The sequence below is a fragment of the Tamandua tetradactyla genome, chromosome 22 (assembly GCF_023851605.1).
Source record: "Tamandua tetradactyla isolate mTamTet1 chromosome 22, mTamTet1.pri, whole genome shotgun sequence".
Lineage (NCBI taxonomy): Eukaryota > Metazoa > Chordata > Mammalia > Pilosa > Myrmecophagidae > Tamandua > Tamandua tetradactyla.
The window spans coordinates 2,524,490-2,537,578 of record NC_135348.1 but is presented as its reverse complement, the minus strand read 5'-3'; positions in this window follow the sequence as shown (position 1 = coordinate 2,537,578).

Genomic DNA, 13,089 nt, shown 5'->3' with positions numbered 1-13,089 from the left:
GTCACCAGAAGGAAAGCTAGAGCATAAAAACTGGGACTGTTTAACTTGGTGAAATCTAGAACAGATAATGATGGTGGTTAATTGTACAAATATAAGAAAGTTCTCACATGAACTGGAACAAATGTATGTCACTATGACAAGGTGTTAATGATAGGGTAGTGTATAGGAAAAACTACAATTCAAACTAAGGTCTATAGTGAACAGTAACATTGTACTATTCTTTCATTAATTGTAACAAAGGCACTATACGAAAGCTAAACATCATTAATAGGGGGGAGATAAGGGAGGGGTATGGGGTTTGTTTCTCCTTTCTTCTCAGAAGGAATGAGAATGTTTTCATATAGATTGGGTGGTGAATACATAACTATGTGATTACAACAAGAGCCACTGTTTGTACACCTAGGATGGATTGTATGCTATGTGAATACAACTATTTAAAAATTACACATTAGAGAGGATATGGAGAAATAATAGAATATTCATTCATTGCTGTTGGTAATGTAAAGTGGTGCAGCCACTATGGAAGACAGTTTGGCAGTTACTCAAAAAGTTAGGTATAGAATTACCGTATGACCTGTCAATCCCACTTGTAGATTTATAACCAGAAGAACAGAAAGCAGGGATTCGAACAGAGATCTGCACACTGAAGTTCAAAGCAGCATTATTCACAATTGCCAAAAGATGGAAGCAACCCAAGTGTCTATCAACAGATGAGTGGATAAACAAGATGTGGTGTATACATGCAATGGAATATTATTTAGCCATAAAAAGGAGTAAACTTCTGATATATCTAACAAGGATAAACCTTGAAGACATGTTGTGTGAAATAAACCAGACATAAAAAGATAATCTCACTGATTTGAAACTAGTAGAATAAGAAAACTCATAGTGTTGGAATCTAGAATATAGGTTATGAAGGGGTAGGGACAGGGAATAGGTAGTTAAGGCTTAAAATGTACAGTTTGTACTTGGGATGATGGACACATTTCATTATTGGATGGTGGTGATAGTACAGTATTTTGAATATACTTGTCAATGCTGAATTATATTGGAGTGTAGTTAAAAGGGAGAAATTTTTTTATGTGTTACTAGAATAAAAATTAAAAGATAAAAATCCATGGAACTGTACAACACAAACAGTAAGTCACAGACCGTAGTTATTAATGCATTTATAACATTTTTTCATCAATTACAACAAATGTACAAGAGCAGTGAAAGGTGTAAATAAAAAGTTGCTTAATGGAAACCCGTGTTTTATGCATGATTTTTTCTGTAAATCCACAACTTCTCTAATTAAAAAAAGAAAAAAATGGTTGTACATTGGATTATGAACTCCTTCACCTTTCTGCCTCTAGATTTATAAGCTTTACCCACACCCATTCTTAAAACTACCTCTTTGATTTTAAAACCTACGGGGTCCCTCCTAATATATAGCTAATTCTTTTTGCTGTGCTATGAATTTCACCCCTTCCTACCTCCTCAGGGAAATTTCACATTTATATTCTCAGTCATTTTCAATTGAAATAGACTTTTCTCTTCCTCTATCCTTTTCCCTGTTTAAATACTTTTAGAAACTTATCTCTTTTGCTCTTTTATAGGAAGCTTCTTTAAATAAAAACTTATTTATCTCTTTTGTTCTTTTCTAGGAAACTTCTTTAAAAAGTGCACTCTACTTAGCTTTTCTCCACTTTATCATATTCCATTCCTCCACTTACGGCAGTAAACTTATGACAAAATCTGAAACTTTTCTTTCAAAGCCATAAATAGCCATACCCTGATGTCTACAACCAACATTTGGTATTCAGATATGCCAAAATATACAAGATGCCATCTGCAAATACCTGAGTGCCCTTGAGAATTGGAACCATAAATTTTATCCTGGATTTCCCTGGGGATTCCATATGTATCATTGGTAAAAATTATGTTCTAAGCATTGCATCGGATCATCGTCTGCTACTACCTACTCTTATGGCATGTTATTTAACCCTAGCCAGCCACATTACATAACTAACAGCATAAGTTGGCGTCAGTCTTTCAGGGACTCTTCAAGCCTCTCAGGGGAAAATGTACACTTCTATTGTTCCCTGCTCCTAAACAACAAGATGGCCCATATCAATTGGGATTTTTGAAGCATGTCTACAGGAAAACAAATTATCTAGGTAGGATTACAGGGTTACCACTTCCCAGGGGGGCAGAATTTATATACAACACCACCCCATAACACGGTAATTATAAGATATTAAACTGGAACTTTTGAACAAAGCGTCAGGGCACATGAGGTACTGTGTTCCAAAGGAAGTGCTAGACCATAGGCAGAATTTCAATGGAAATAACCAAAACTCAATTAAAGAAACTAAGGGCTCTCATTCATATGAGGGGTATGAAAAAGTAGAATGATAGAGGATTTGAGAGAAAAGGTTTTGGAAGGGATGTTGGGTATTATTGTGATTTACACACTCTCCCTCAATCTACCTCTCTCTGCCATCTCCCATCAACACAGGAAGACCCGAAAAAAATCTAGAATGACAGCAAGCTGGGAAAAAAACTAGTCAGGGAAAAAAAAGAAAAGGGAGACTATGTCCCCTTTCCCATTGTCCGAAGTCACCTCAAAGAAGCCCTTTAGCAGGGGAAGGCGAGAAGGTTTTATGCTGAAATTAAATTTAGAGCTTTGATTATTATCTAGGACATATTTCATTTCTGAATTGAGGCTGTATTTGTCATTAAACCATTAAACAGATCATAGACCTTTCTCTTATCAAGGAGTAAACAGAAAGGGATTAAATTTTCAGGCAGATGGAAAGGATTACTACTGGCAGATTCAATAACATCATTTTCCAGATTATATAGTATAATCCTCCATGTCTGAATATCAGTTCCATAGTCACAGCCCCAGCCTCTTCCAGCTGTGTGCCGGTCAAAACCTGAAATAGCTCCCCACTGCAGCATGCTCTTTAATAGCCTACGCCAGGCACCTCACTAAAACTTTGGGAATAAGCTTGTTTCACTGAGAGCAGAAGGTAATCAAGCAAAAACAAGCTGTTAAGACTAGATTCTTGACCCATACTATAGATCCAGTATTAGCAATCACATTACTTTCTTGCCTAAATATCCTCACTTTGTATTAACTTTGTTTTTCATCACTGTTTATCATGCCAGCCTTTTCTAGAAACTGACTCAATATCGTCTGTCTCAAACCAGTCCTGATACTCAGCTTAATATCTGGGTAAGTAAGAGTTTGAAGAGCTTGTCTTCTTAAGCACACAACAGACCAGGCCCATCTGTGGTTATGGTGAAGGTAGCAAGACAGAGGTAGAGATGGCACCCCTCCTGGCAAGCCAATCTCGGCAGTAGGTCCAGGGCTCCAGGTAAAGGGCTCTCTCAGACCGAATGTATCAAACTGCTTAACTCAAAACTACACACTACATCCATTCTTGTTTAACTCTTTATTCTTCTGACACCTCTTTGCTATTCATTTTCCAGCCCCATTGCATCAGATTTTGCATTCATTATTATATACCCATTTAATACTTTTGGCCTTTTGAAATGTCATCTATTCATCACCCATGCATTTCAGACCACCTGGGCTAATAGTGCTTCAAAAATATCTATTTTATCTCAACCTCTAACCCAGGGGCACATCACAATGAGATATGGTCCCACCTACTTGGCTTACCTGTGCTTCAAGGGCAGGATCTAAACCAAGTCAGGCTGAAATAGTAGGCACAGAAGTACTTAAGTATAAGAGAAAATGGCACCAAGAAACTGAAGCTATTTTAGAACTGCTCTAATACAGGATGGATGCAAAGATAATACGTTCAACAAATTCCTTACCCATTGTTTTTGTTTATTTTCAGTTCTGTTAGAAGCCAGGGCATATGCTCCTCTTTTTCTAAATTTTAGTTTAAACTAAATTTTGGTTTACAGACAAATTTTGAATTATTCTTTCTATTTGTTTCTATGATTCTGTCCTGTAGTTACTAAAATTGATTTTACTTTCCCAGTAAAAATATTTTCTTTTTAATAAAGCAATATGAACGTTGAACAGAGATCAATCAATAGTTGATGATTTTATGAAACAGCTCATTAAAATGTAACAGGTATCACCATTTCCCATTTGGGAAAGAAGTAGTAAAAACAGATACTTTGTGGTTTGTTTGTTTGCTTGGTCAGGGAAAATTATTTTCATATTACTTTGGTGAAGTTTTTCTTATGACTGAGGGAAAGTTCTTATAGAAAATATTTTCCTCTAGATTCCCAATTTATATAGCTCAAGGTCAGAGCTTGTTCAATTCCCTGAATTAAATGATGATGACAATCAATGGATTATTTACTGCATGTATCATGGGAAAAAGTAAGATTTGAAGGATAGAGGGAGGAAAAAATACTTTGGCTTAATTGCTCCTGGAATATTTTTTCTTTTTAATTCTCTAATATAACATATATACAAAACAAAGAAAGAAAAAAACCAGTGCTTATCAAAGCACTCTTCAATAAGAATTACAGGACAGATCCCAGAGTTTGTCATGGGCTACCATACCATCATCTCAGATCTTTCCTTCTATCTGCTCCAGAATATTGGAGGCTAGAAGGAATAAATATTTTTTTATTGTCACAATCAACCTTTTTTTCTCTTTTGTGAAAGATAATGTATATACAAAAAAGCAATAAATTTCAAAGCACATTGCCACATTAGTTGTAGAACAGATTTCAGAGTTTAGTATGGGTTACAATTTCACAATTTTACGTTTTTACTTCTAGCTGCTCTAACATACTGGATACTAAAAGTAATATCAGTATAATGATTCAGCAATCATACTCGTTTGTTAAACCCTATTGGGAAACCCTACCTTTTCTGGTGGGGTTTAACAACTCCATCATAACCTTTGACCTTCTCCCACTACTAGGGGTATTTGGGCTATGCCCATTCTAACTTTTCATGTTGGAAGGGCTGTCAGTAATAAGGGGTCAGAAGATGGAACTAGCTGATGTTCTGGAGAGACTGGTCCCTGTAGATTTTAGGACTTATCTGGTCCAGGGACCCATCTGGAAGTTGTAGGTTTCTGGAAAGTTACCTTAGTGCCTGGAACCTATGTAGAATCTTATATGTTGCCTAGGTGTTCTTTAGGGTTGGCTGGAATGGTTTTGATTGGAGTTTGGTAAGTTATGATAGGTAGAAATGTTCTGAAGCATGCATAAGAGTGACCTCCAGAGTAGCCTCTCGACTCTATTTGACCTCTCTCGGACATACCTTATTTGTTATACTTCTTTCCCCCTTTCAGTCAGGATGGCATTGTTGATCCCATGGTGCCAGGGCCAGACTCGTCCCTGAGGGAGATTCCTTAATGGTAAGGTTTAATAGTTCCATATTTTTCTCCCATTCCTCAAGGGACTTTGCCAATACTTTTTGATTATCTACTTAATACCCTCTAGGATGTATCCAGGCATTACATTAAGCTATACAGGATTAAAGGCTCTCATTCTTATTCTGGGTTCCCTGTTTTTGGATTGTTTAAATGATCTATCCAGACAAGCTGAGTTAGATTATGTGCTACAGAAAATTTAGGTTTCAGACAAAATAGATCTTTTTTTTCCTTTGGTCTCAAACAGTAGGTGAGATTTTAAAATATAGACGATGTCTCCCTTACCTCTGTGTTCTGAATTACCTTACTCCTAACCTAAGCTTCATTCTTATCTCTAGATTCCAGGTTATACATATATAAAAGAGACTCTCAAAATGCACAAATAATAAGTATCACTCGGACAAAATGTAACTGCTATAAGAGCTTAAATCTAGGCCTCTGTTTTCTCAAGCATTTTCTAAAGGAGACCATTCCGTAGTTGTTGTTTTGTTTCTGGCTTATTTTGCCTCACCAAGTGTCCCACAGGTTCATTCACAATGTTGCATGCCTCAAAACTTCATTCCTTTTTGTAACAGCATGGTATTCGATCATGTGTATATACTATCATCCACCAATCTACTTCTCGGTCTGCATCCTTCAGCCACCTGCATTCATTAGGCATCATGTGTAATGTCCAAAGTCCACAGTTCATCTGCACGATAAATTTTAGATGATTTCATTGTTCCCAAGAGAAAGATAACCAATAAACATACCCTCACCGAATAGAAAATCTAAACCTCCCCCTAACTCTTGTCCCTCCATCCATTATTTACCCCTGCTGTTGCTGTGGTACTGTTGATGTTTTACTGTTAAACAGCCCATACCATGTAATAGCAGGTTTCCCTCTGTATCCAGATCTTAAAACTCTTTGCTCAATACGCACAAAATACCTTCGAAGTAGTTGAAGCAAGAACTCATTTATATTTGTAGTTTTAATCAGTGGGACACATAGTTCTATACAACCCCTTTCATCATACTCACCTTTAATATGGTAATAATACTTATAGACCCACTAGAGAACCACCTTCACTCCTATCTATTCCCTTACATTGGAGTTCAACCTCATTAGCTAACCATTTACCCATCTCTAGTTTCTGTGTATCTCTAAGTCCCCTATATTCTGTATTATAAGCCTAGAATTTTACCTTTACTATGGTTGTAAAAGTGAACTATCTCTTCTTTTGCATCTGGTTTATTTCAGCATTATATTCCTAAGGCTCATCCATTTTGTCATGTGGTTCAGGACATCATTTCATCTTACTGCTACTTAATATGCCATTGTATGTATATACTGCATTTTGTTAAGCCACTCTTCTGTTGATGGGCACTCTGTTTCCATTTTCTAGTGATTGTGAGAACTGCTTCTATCAACATTGGTGTGCAAATGCCTGTCTGCATCACAACTTTCAGCTCTTCTGGGTATATACCAAGTAGTGCTATTGCCAGGTCATAGGGCAACTCAATATTTAGTTTCCTTAGGAACCTCCAAACTGTCTTCCATAACAGCTGTACCATTATACATTCCCAAGAGCAGTGTCCCAGTTTCTCCACATCCTCTCCAACACTTGTAGTTTCCTGTTTGTTTAACAGCAGCCATTCTTATAGGTGTGAGGTGGTATCTCATTGTAGTTTTGATCTGTGTTTCCCTTATATCTCGTGAAAATAAACATCTCTTCATGTACTTTTGAGCCATCTGCATTTGTTCTTCAGAAAAATGCCTATTCATATTTTTAGCACATTTTATATTTGGGTTGTTTGCTCTTTTGTTGTTGAGTTGCATGATTTCTTTATGTATACAGGATAACAAACCTTTGTCTGATGTGTGATTTCCAGATATTTTCTCCCATTGTGCTTTGGGTGTAAAGTTTAAGAAGCTATCCCCTATTACTTGGTCTTGAAGATGTTTCCATACATTTTCGTCTAAAAGCTTTATGGTGATAGTTCTTATATTTAGGTGTTTGATCCACTTTGAGTTAATTTTTATATAGGGTGTAAGGTAAGGGTCCTCTTTCATTCTTTTGCTATTGATATCCAGTTCTTCCATGCCCATTTATTGAAAAGACTATTTTGTCCCAGTTCAGTGGATTTGGGGGCCTTGTCAAAAATCAGTTGTCATGGTCTGGTTCATGTGTCAGCTTGGCCAAGTGGTGGTACCTATTTGTCTGGTTGGGTAAGTGCTGGCCTGTCTGTTGTGATGAGGACATTTCATAGAATTAAATCATGATCATGTCAGCTGCATCCACAGGTGATTCCATTTGTAATCAGCCAAGGGGACTGTCTTCTGCAATGAGTGATGCTTAATTTGATCACTGGAAGCCTTTTAAGGATTCAGAAGAGACAGGCTCTATTCCTGCTTCGGCTGGTGAGCCTCTCCTGTGGAGTTCATCCAGACCCTCCGTTGGATTTTGGACTCAATGTTCCCACGGTCACATGAGACACTTTCATAAATTTCATATTTGCAACTGTTTCCTGCTGATACTGTTTCTCTAGAGAACCCTAACTAATACATCAGTTGACCATAGATTTGGTATTCTATTTTTGTGCTCTCAATCTAAGTCCATTGGTTAATATTTCTTTGTGCCAATGCCATGCTGTTTTGACCACTGTGACTTTTATAATAAGTTTTAAAATCAGGAAGTGTTAGTCCTCTGTGTTAGTTAGATTTAGTTGTCAACTTGGCCAGGTGAGCATACCTAGTTTTGTTGCTGCGGATATAAGCCAATGGTACATGAACCTCATCTGTTGCTAATTACATCTGCAATAGGCTAGGAGGCATGTCTGCTGCAATGAGTGACGTTTGACTTAATTGGCTGGTGCTTAAATGAGAGAACGCAAGGTAGCACAGCCTAAGCAGCTTGGCACTCCTCATCTCAGCACTTGCAGCTCAGCCCAGGCCTTTGGAGATGCAGAAAGAAGTCACCCCAGGGAAAGTTGTTGGAACCCAGGGGCCTGGAGAGAAGACCAGCAGAGACCATCCTGTGCCTTCCACGTAAGAAAGAACCTCAGTGGAAAGTTAGCTGCCTTTCCTCTGAAGAACTAACAAAATAAATCTCTTTTCATTAAAAACCAATCCATCTCTGGTGTGTTGCATTCCAACAGCTAGCAAACTAGAACATCCTCCCACTTTGTTCTTCTCTTTTAGGATGCTTTCAGCTATTTGGGGTGTCTTTCTCTTCCAAAAAAATTTGGTAAATAGCTTTTCCAAGTGTTCAAAGTAGGTTGTTGGTATTTTGATTAGTATTGTATTGACTGTATAGATCAACATGGATAGAATTGACATCTTAATTATATTTAATCTTCCTATCCATGACCAGGAAATTTCTTCCAACTATTTAGATCTTCCTTGTTTTCTTTTAGCAATGTTATATAGTTTTCTGTGTACAAGTCCTTTATGTCCCTAGTTAAGTTCATTCCTAGGTACTTGTATTAGTTAGGGTTCTCTAGAGAAACAGAATCAACAGGGAATACTTGCAAATATAAAATTTATAAAAGTGTCTCAGGTGACCTCAGGAACACAGAGTCCAAAATCCACAGGGCAGGCTGTGAAGCCAACAACTCCAATGGAGGGTCTGGATGAACTCCACAGGAGAGGCTCACCAGCTGAAGCAGGAATGGGGCCTGTCTCCTCTGAGTCCTCCTTAAAAGGCTTCCCGTGATTAAATTTAGCATCACTAATTGTAGAAGACACTCCCCTTTGGCTGATTACAAATGGAATCAGCTGTGGATGCAGCTGCCGTGATCATGACCTAATCCTATGAAATGTCCTCATTGCAACAGACATGCCAGCACTTGCCTAATCAGATAAACAGGTACTGCAACATGGCCAAGTTGACACATGTCCCTAACCATGACAGTCCACCCCTTGTCAACTTGGCACCTATATATATATCACCTTAAACCATACTTAATTTCCAAATGAAAACAAATAAGCACATATTTTTTTTCTTTTACCTGACAATACTCAACTGTCCTGCATATAACTGGAAACACATTAAATCTCTCCAGAATAGCTTTCTCCGCCGGACCGCCGCGCGGCGCACGCGCCCCGCAGCAGCCGAGCCGCCCGACCTCCCTACCCCCTCTCTTTCTCCGCCGGACCACCCCCCTCCTCCCCCTCCTGCTCCGGCTGCTCTCCAACCAACACGGTGCCCTCTTCCCCCGCCTTCACCGTGCTCCTCCGCCACCAGCCTCGACAGCCTTGCCGCCCTCACCTTTCCTCCTCCAGAACAACTACTGGGGGAGTGGAGATAATACAGAGCAGCTCCCGGAGCCACGAGGGAGATCAAAGGGACAGCGTACCCCATCCTGGAACGGCTGACTATCTGGGAGAACCAGCTCCGGTGAGATCACCAAGGGGCACGGGCTTTCCTGGGAGGGACAGCAAGCGACCGGAGTCCCTCCCTTCCACCTTCCCAGGCCAGCTGGTAGAATTGGACAGGCGGTCCCCTTAGGCCGCGGCGGCTGGTGCCCCCACCACACGAGGCCCCCCGGAACAACTGAGATAGTTGGGTCGGAAATCCCCAGACTGCGGAGAACAGTGACCGGGGGATCCCTTCCAAACACGTGACTCCCCCGTCGGCTGGGAGCAGTGCACTCTCCCGGGCTGCGACAGCTGGCGCCCTCCCGCCACGCTTGGTGCCCCGGGCCGACTAGCTAATTTGGCCGGACGCTCTCCTGTGCTGCGACAGCCGGCGACCCTCCCCGCGTTTGGAACCCCGGGCCGGCTGGCATTCTTCCAAGACGCTTCGGTTGCCGAACCTCCCCTACGGCGAGAGTTTTCCAGAGTTGAGGGACCCACAGCAACTTTCGCTGGTGGAACCCACAGACAGGCGTGTGCCACGTGCGCCACCTACTGGGCAGGATAGGAAGAACAGAACCCAGAGACTGCGCAGAAAAATCTTTCAACCTGTGGGGTCGAACACCCGGGGAAATCTGACTAAATGCCCAGACGCCAGCAGAAGATAACGGATCACGCTCAGAAAATTGAACATATGGCCCAGTCAAACGAAGAAACCAATAGTTCAAATGAGATACAGGAGCTGAAACAACTAATGCTGAATATACGAACAGAAATGGAAAACCTCTTCAAAAACGAAATCGATAAATTGAGGGAGGACATGAAGAAGACATGGGCTGAACATAAAGAAGAAATAGAAAAACTGAAAAAACAAATCACAGAACTTATGGAAGTGAAAGATAAAGTAGAAAAGATGGAAAAAACAATGGATACCTACAATGACAGATTTAAAGAAACAGAAGATAGAATTAGTGATTTGGAGGATGAAACATCTGAACTCCAAAAAGAAACAGAAACTATCCGGAAAAGAATGGAAAATTTTGAACAAGGTATCAGGGAACTCAAGGACAATGTGAACCGTACAAATATACGTGTAGTGGGTATCCCAGAAGGAGAAGAGAAGGGAAAAGGAGGAGAAAAACTAATGGAAGAAATTATCACTGAAAATTTCCCAACTCTTATGAAAGACCTAAAATTACAGATCCAAGAAGTGCAGCGCACCCCAAAGAGATTAGACACAAATAGGCGTTCCCCAAGACACTTACTAGTTAGAATGTCAGAGGTCAAAGAGAAAGAGAGGATCTTGAAGGCAGCGAGAGAAAAACAATCCGTCACATACAAGGGAAACCCAATAAGACTATGTGTAGATTTCTCAGCAGAAACCATGGAAGCTAGAAGACAGTGGGATGATATATTTAAGTTACTAAAAGAGAAAAACTGCCAGCCAAGACTCCTATATCCAGCAAAATTGTCCTTCAAAAATGAGGGAGAATTTAAAACATTCTCAGACAAAAAGTCACTAAGAGAATTTGTGACCAAGAGACCAGCTTTGCAAGAAATACTAAAGGAAGCACTAGAGTCAGATACAAAAAGACAGAAGAGAGAGACATGGAGAAAAGTGTAGAAAGAAGGAAAGACAGATATGATATATATAATACAAAAGGCAAAATGGTAGAGGAAAATATTATCCAAACAGTAATAACTCTAAATGTCAATGGACTGAATTCCCCAATTAAAAGACATAGACTGGCAGAATGGATTAAAAAACAGGATCCTTCTATATGCTGTCTACAGGAAACACATCTTAGACCCAAAGATAAATATAGGTTGAAAGTGAAAGGTTGGGAAAAGATATTTCATGCAAACAACAACCAGAAAAGAGCAGGAGTGGCTATACTAATATCCAACAAATTAGACTTCAAATGTAAAACAGTTAAAAGAGACAAAGAAGGACACTATATACTAATAAAAGGAACAATTAAACAAGAAGACATAACAATCATAAATATTTACGCACCGAACCAGAATGCCCCAAAATACGTGAGGAATACACTGCAAACACTGAAAAGGGAAATAGACACATATACCATAATAGTTGGAGACTTCAATTCACCACTCTCATCAATGGACAGAATATCTACACAGAGGATCAATAAAGAAATAGAGAACCTGAATATTACTATAAATGAACTTGACTTAACAGACATTTATAGGACATTACATCCCACAACAGCAGGATACACCTTTTTTTCAAGTGCTCATGGATCATTCTCAAAGATAGACCATATGCTGGGTCACAAAGCAAGTCTTAACAAATTTAAAAAGATTGAAATCATACACAACACTTTCTCGGATCATAAAGGAATGAAGTTGGAAATCAATAATAGGCGGAGTGCCAGAAAATTCATAAATACATGGAGGCTCAACAACACACTCTTAAACAACAAGTGGGTCAAAGAAGAAATTGCAAGAGAAATTAGTAAATACCTAGAGGCAAATGAAAATGAAGACACAACATATCAAAACTTATGGGACGCAGCAAAGGCAGTGCTAAGAGGGAAATTTATTGCCCTAAATGCCTATATCAGAAAAGAAGAAAAGGCAAAAATGCAGGAATTAACTGTCCACTTGGAAGAACTGGAGAAAGAACAGCAAACTAATCCCAAAGCAAGCAAAAGGAAAGAAATAACAAAGATTAGAGCAGAAATAAATGAAATTGAAAACATGAAAACAATAGAGAAAATCAATAAGACCAGAAGTTGGTTCTATGAGAAAATCAACAAGATTGATGGGCCCTTAGCAAGATTGACAAAAAGAAGAAGAGAGAGGATGCAAATAAATAAGATTAGAAATGAAAGAGGAGACATAACTACTGACCTCACAGAAATAAAGGAGGTAATAACAGGATACTATGAACAACTTTACGCTAATAAATACAACAATTTAGAAGAAATGGACAGGTTCCTGGAAAGACAGGAACAACCAACTTTGACTCAAGAAGAAATAGACGACCTCAACAAACCAATCACAAGTAAAGAGATTGAATTAGTTATTCAAAAGCTCCCTAAAAAGAAAAGTCCAGGACCAGACGGCTTCACATGTGAATTCTATCAAACATTCCAGAAAGAATTAGTACCTACTCTCCTCAAACTCTTCAACATAATCGAAGTGGAGGGAAAACTACCTAATTCATTCTATGAAGCCAACATCACCCTCATACCAAAACCAGGCAAAGATATTACAAAAAAAGAAAACTACAGACCAATCTCTCTAATGAATACAGATGCAAAAATCCTCAATAAAATTCTAGCAAATCGTATCCAACAACACATTAAAAGAATTATACATCATGACCAAGTAGGATTCATCCCAGGTATGCAAGGATGGTTCAAC